Source organism: Eriocheir sinensis, unplaced genomic scaffold (genome assembly GCF_024679095.1).
Source record: "Eriocheir sinensis breed Jianghai 21 unplaced genomic scaffold, ASM2467909v1 Scaffold1064, whole genome shotgun sequence".
NCBI lineage: Eukaryota > Metazoa > Arthropoda > Malacostraca > Decapoda > Varunidae > Eriocheir > Eriocheir sinensis.
Genome location: NW_026110368.1, coordinates 71,197 through 77,913, shown reverse-complemented (window position 1 = coordinate 77,913; position 6,717 = coordinate 71,197). Strand labels below are relative to the sequence as shown.

At 40.5% G+C, this 6,717-nt stretch overlaps 1 long non-coding RNA gene across 1 annotated transcript; it reads left to right on the top strand.

The window, feature by feature from the left end:
- Positions 1–295: 295 nt before the first annotated feature.
- Positions 296–2,002, top strand: LOC126989137 (uncharacterized). Its single transcript, XR_007742912.1, has 3 exons — positions 296–467; positions 1,583–1,666; positions 1,946–2,002. It is a non-coding gene; the product is annotated as an uncharacterized LOC126989137 (long non-coding RNA).
- The last annotated feature ends 4,715 nt before the right edge of the window (positions 2,003–6,717 follow it).

The window sequence follows — 6,717 nt, the reverse complement described above, 5'->3', positions numbered from 1 at the left end:
CTGTTGTATTCTAATGTATTCTGTTCTATTCCGTTGTTTTCTGTTGTTTCCTGTTGTTTCTGTTGTTTTTCTGTTGTTTCCTGTTTTTCTGTTGTTTTTCTGTTGTTTCCTGTTCTATTCTGTTGTATTCTGTTGTATTTTAATGTATTATATTTCTATTCCGTTGTTTTTTGTTGTATTCTGTTGTATTCTGTTGTATTTTAATGTATTATATTTCTATTCCGTTGTTTTTTGTTGTATTCTGTTGTATTTTAATGTATTATATTTCTATTCCGTTGTTTTTTTTTGTATTCTGTTGTATTTTAATGTATTCTGTTGTCTATTCTGTTGTATTCCAGTGGTGTATCAGAATTGGTGTACGTTTAGAAATAAGGGACGTTTATGCATTTTTTTCATTGACTTGGAAAAAACACAAACGTTTGCTTAATTATGGACGAACGGCTTCGAGTTGCCTCGTGCAATATCAGGTAATGTGGCCTACTAAATACTGACCACTGGGGCGTGGACTATTACAACATAATTTAGAGGTGTGCCGGCAGGTGTGAGGTGCCAGGTCAGGTGTGCCAGCGTTAGTTACCCCGTTAGAGCGATTCTAACACCCGCGTCATCGGGGCCGCCGGACCTGAGCCCAGCCCCGTACAGACAGTTTTTCTTACGTTGTGTCACTAATTGTCGTTTGCAAGAGTCGCCACAACGCCCCACGCATTCACTGTCGATGGGGAAAGGCTTTCCTACACTGGCGTTAGCGTAGATGATGTAATATTGCAGAAAACAAGCTCAAATGTTCTCGGCGGGCGGAGCTGGGCGGGGCAGGGCAGTTTGACATTCACCTCGTAACAAAATTTTCGTCTTCACGGCTAAAATACATCTTTCCTGCACTGGTCTCATATATCCACGTGTGCACGGGCGTGGAAGGCTGACGTGGGTGTACGGGCGTGATCTTAAGTGTCTTCCTTTTTGAGAAAATAAGGATATATATTTTTCGTGGCGGGCTGGGACAGTAACCTACCCCGTAACATATTTTTTCTTTTTCACGGCTAAAATACATCTTTCCTGCACTAATCTCATGTATCCACGTATGCACGGGCGTGGAAGGCTGTCGTGGGAATTGAACTCGGGCTCTCTCGTTTGTGAGCCGAGTGTGCTAACCACTGCACCACGAAGCCCCCTGCTGGGTTGGGGGGGGGGGCGGTTAGTTTGCATATGTGGACATTTTTTGTGGTGTGTAGTGGGCTTGTGTAATAGTGGTTTAGGTCTGGTAATTCCTTGTATTTTACAGAAACCACTACATGCCGGAGATGACCCGAGGCCCCCCCCGCCCCACCTTCCTGGCCTGCCCGCCCCTGGCATAAATTGGTAATAAATGCCTGCTGTTAATGGATATTCCAGTCCATAGCTATGTGGGGTGTGTTGTTATAAATACCCTTGACTTGCATCCCTGTACTGTAAGATTCAAAACAATTCTAACCTAACCTTGGGAGTAGGAGTTAGGTAGCATATTAGCTTTGCATACCAATTTTGAGACACTGACTGTTCATTTCTGATAAATATATGATGCCTGCTATTATTTATAAGGTTATAGTTTCCAGAAACCCCTAAATGACCGACTCTTCCATGCCTGAGATGACCCGCCCTGCCCTGCGTCATGACCTCCCGGCATACATTGGTAAGAAATGCATACCACTGTTGATGGTTACACAAGCCCATAGCTGTGTGAGGGGTGATTTTTTCTCATTTTCTTGCTTAGAGGACCATTACGAAACATGATCCCTCGCTGCTACCGCATTGTCAATAAAAAAAGAAAACTAACCTAATCTAACCCCGTCTGAGAATTTACTCTGAAAATTTCTCGTATTCCATTTGTACCTTGATTCCTTGGTACTACTTATTTCTGCTTTGGTCAGTATATGATGCTCTTTATTATGGGGATGCTGCTATTTTACAGAAACCGTGCGCTGAATGGGTGACTTTTCAATGCTGGAGGTCCACTCCTGACCCCGCCCTGCCCGCCTCGCATGTCACGACCTGCCCCTGCGTCAGTTGGTAAGTAATGCATAGTACTGTTAATGGTTATCCAGCACACAGCTAGGTGGGCATTATTGTTGTCATATATATTACCCATGAGCTGGTTCTGTTTAAAGCAAGAATTATTACCTCATAAAACCTAACGTGTGCCGCTGATGCAATACATTGTCCGAGGTGTGATCGGATCGCTAGGAAGTTTAGTGTTATTTAATTCTAACCTAACCTAATGAACAAGACCTAACATGACACCTGACTGACCTGTGTCTCTGCCAGAATACAATGGCTGTTATAAAACTTTTCACATTTTTTTCAGAAGTTTTCAATATTCTGTAAGCTGTTAGTTAGTATTAATGAAATGCCAGAATTTTCTCTTCACAACACTCCCACACGACAAACCGCGTGTAACGAAACACACGAGAAATTAATCCAGACAAGGAAAGGTTTGCCGGCGCCGGGGATCGAACCCGCGACCAGCGTAACGGAAGAGCTACTCCTTTACCAGTCGGCCAAAGAGGTACCCCCCTGGCTAAGTGGGTTATGCGAGGCTCGCCCATCAGGCAAGTCGTGTCACTACATTAAGATACTAACATAATGTATTAAACCTCCTGTGAAACGTCGCTAATATGTATATTGTATACCCTTACCACCGTCAGGGTAAGTGTCAGGGAGGGATTTTTAAGTGTCTTCCACCAAATTGTCTGAGGTGGTGGGCACTTTTTTCCTTATATATATGATGAGTGTATTTACTCATGAGAATATTGTTTACATGAGTTAGTTTACTTTTTACAACTCTTAAGCTGAATTACAATTATTAGATTTAAAACCTCAATTCCACCAACAGTTATAAATACTGTTAATCTTATAGCTCAGTTCAAATTACAGCTACTCTTCCTCGCACTCGGTCTCCTCACTTTGCGCGGTGCCAGCCACACGAGCAGCCTCCGCCCGGGCCTCCACCACCTGTGGTGTCGCGACAGGCGGCCTCGTGAGCACAACACATGGCCCTCAGGGCGTCGACACTGCCGATTGAGTCACACGCCTGGTACACTTGTTGCCTCAGTGTCACGTCAGCAGCAGTATGGGGCGGAGGCCGATGCACAACTGCAGTACTGCTGGAGGATGACGAATCCGATGCCCTCTCGGCTCCAGTCGGTGATGGCAGCGGTGGGGCGGGTTTTATCGTAATACGTCAGACCGTCCTTGGCCAGCTGGCATATAGTGTCCTGGGCTTGGCGGAATTTCTACTGAAGCTGGTCGTCCCAGTACACGTGTCTTCCGGTTGGTTTCTTCAGTAACTCCCGGAAGGCGTTCATGATCGGCGCGGTGGCGAGGAAGGGGGCGAGCTGGTTTATGAAGCCATACCACGATCTGATGTCCGTGATGGATGGCTTGCCCGGCATGTGGAAGCCCCTGACGTGGGCGTACGGGCGTGATCTTAAGTGTCTTCCTTTGTGAGAAAATAAGGATATATATTTTTCATGGCGGGCTTGGGGCAGATACTTAGCCCGTAACATAGTTTTCGTTTTCACGGCTAAAATAGATCTTTCCTGCACTAGTCTCATGTACCCACGTGTGCACGGGCGTGGAAGGCTAATGGGAGTAGGTGGAATTCGTAATTAGGTCATGTTCGATGTCGAAGAATGGGTAAATGGGGTCAGTAAATTGCGTGGTGATAATTAAAGGGGGCAGGGGCTAACGGTAATGGAGGGGGGGCTAATGGGTGTAGGTGAAACTCGAAAATGGATCATGTGAGGTGTCAAATACTGGAATAATGGGGTCAGTAAATTGCGTGGTGATAATTAAAGGGCGGGGTTAATGGTAATTGGGGGGCTAATGTGAGTAGGTTAAACTCGAAAATAGGTCATGTGAGGTGTCAAATACTGGGTAAATGGGGTCAGTAAATTGCATGGTGATAATCAGAGGGGCGGGGTGAATGGTAATGGGGGTGCCATTGGGTGTAGATGGAATTCGTAATTTGGTCATGTTCGGTGTCGAATAATGGGTAAATGGGGTCAGTAAATTGCGTGGTGATAATTAAAGGGGCGGGGTTAATGGTAATGGGGGGCTCATTGGAGTAGGTGGAATTCGTAATTTGGTCATGTTCGGTGTCGAATAATGGGTAAATGGGGTCAGTAAATTGCGTGGTGATAATTAAAGGGGTGGGGCTAATGTTAATGGAGGGGGCTAAAGTGAGTAGGTGAAACTCGAAAATGGGTCATGTGAGGTGTCAAATACTGGGTTAATGGGGTCAGTAAATTGCATGGTGATAATCAGAGGGCAGGGGTTGATAGTAATGGAGGGGGCCATTGGGAGTAGGTGGAATTCGCAATTTGGTCATGTTCGGTGTCGAATAATGGGTAGATGGGGACAGTAAATTGAGTGGTGATAATTAAAGGGGCGGGGTTAATGGTAATGGGGGCTAATGGGGTATGTGGAATTCATAATTACGTCATGTTCGGTGTCGAGTAATGAGTAAATGGGGTCAGTAAATTGCGTGGTGATAATTAAAGGTGCGAGGATTTATGGTAATGGAGGGGCCCAATGGGTGCAAGTGAAACTCGAAAATAGGTCATGTTCGGTGTCGAATGATGGGTAAATGGGGTCAGTAAATTGCGTGGTGATAATTAAAAAAGGCGGGGGTTAATGGTAATGGGGGGGGGGCCATTGGGAGTAGGTGGAAATCGTAATTAGGTCATGTTCGGTGGCGAATAAGGGGTAAATAGGGTCAGTAAATTGCGTGCTGATAATTAAAAGGGGCGGGGGTTAACGGTAATGGGGGGGGGCTAATGGGAGTAGGTGTAATTCGTAATTACCACGGCCTGATCATGTGCTAGACTCATGATATGTATTCACCAAGGCCTGATCATGTACTAGACTCGTGATATGGATTCACCATGGCCCGATCATGTGCTAGACTCGTGGTATGAGTTCACCATGGCCTGATCATGTGCTGGACTCTTTTATTCTGTTGTATTCTGTTGTATTCTCTTTTATTCTGTTGTATTCTGTTGTATTCTCTTTTATTCTGTTGTATTCTCTTTTATTCTGTTGTATTCTGTTGTATTCTCTTTTATTCTGTTGTATTCTGTTGTATTATCTTTTATTCTGTTGTATTCTGTTGTATTCTCTTTTATTCTGTTGTATTCTGTTGTATTCTCTTTTATTCTGTTGTATTCTCTTTTATTCTGTTGTATTCTGTTGTATTCTCTTTTATTCTGTTGTATTCTGTTGTATTCTGTTGTATTCTCTTTTATTCTGTTGTATTCTGTTGTATTATCTTTTATTCTGTTGTATTCTGTTTTCTATTTGTATTCTGTTGTATTCTCTTTTATTCTGTTGTATTCTGTTGTATTCTCTTTTATTCTGTTGTATTCTGTTGTATTCTCTTTTATTCTATTGTATTCTGTTGTATTCTCTTTTATTCTGTTGTATTCTGTTGTATTATCTTTTATTCTGTTGTATTCTGTTGTATTCTCTTTTATTCTGTTGTATTCTGTTGTATTCTCTTTTATTCTGTTGTATTCTGTTGTATTCTCTTTTATTCTGTTGTATTCTGTTGTATTCTCTTTTATTCTGTTGTATTCTGTTGTATTCTCTTTTATTCTGTTGTATTCTGTTGTATTCTCTTTTATTCTCTTTTATTCTGTTGTATTCTGTTGTATTCTCTTTTATTCTGTTGTATTCTGTTGTATTCTCTTTTATTCTCTTTTATTCTGTTGTATTCTTTTTGTATTCTCTTTTATTCTGTTGTATTCTGTTGTATTCTCTTTTATTCTGTTGTATTCTGTTGTATTCTCTTTTATTCTGTTGTATTCTGTTGTATTCTCTTTTATTCTGTTGTATTCTGTTGTATTCTCTTTTATTCTGTTGTATTCTCTTTTATTCTGTTGTATTCTGTTGTATTCTCTTTTATTCTGTTGTATTCTGTTGTATTCTGTTGTATTCTCTTTTATTCTGTTGTATTCTCTTTTATTCTGTTGTATTCTGTTGTATTCTCTTTTATTCTGTTGTATTCTCTTTTATTCTGTTGTATTCTCTTTTATTCTGTTGTATTCTCTTTTATTCTGTTGTATTCTCTTTTATTCTGTTGTATTCTGTTGTATTCTCTTTTATTCTGTTGTATTCTGTTGTATTCTCTTTTATTCTGTTGTATTCTGTTGTATTCTCTTTTATTCTGTTGTATTCTGTTGTATTCTCTTTTATTCTGTTGTATTCTGTTGTATTCTGTTGTATTCTCTTTTATTCTGTTGTATTCTCTTTTATTCTGTTGTATTCTGTTGTATTCTCTTTTATTCTGTTGTATTCTCTTTTATTCTGTTGTATTCTCTTTTATTCTGTTGTATTCTGTTGTATTCTCTTTTATTCTGTTGTATTCTGTTGTATTCTCTTTTATTCTGTTGTATTCTGTTGTATTCTCTTTTATTCTGTTGTATTCTGTTGTATTCTCTTTTATTCTGTTGTATTCTGTTGTATTCTCTTTTATTCTGTTGTATTCTGTTGTATTCTGTTGTATTCTCTTTTATTCTGTTGTATTCTGTTGTATTCTCTTTTATTCTGTTGTATTCTGTTGTATTCTCTTTTATTCTGTTGTATTCTCTTTTATTCTGTTGTATTCTGTTGTATTCTCTTTTATTCTGTTGTATTCTGTTGTATTCTCTTTTATTCTGTTGTATTCTGTTGTATTCTCTTTTA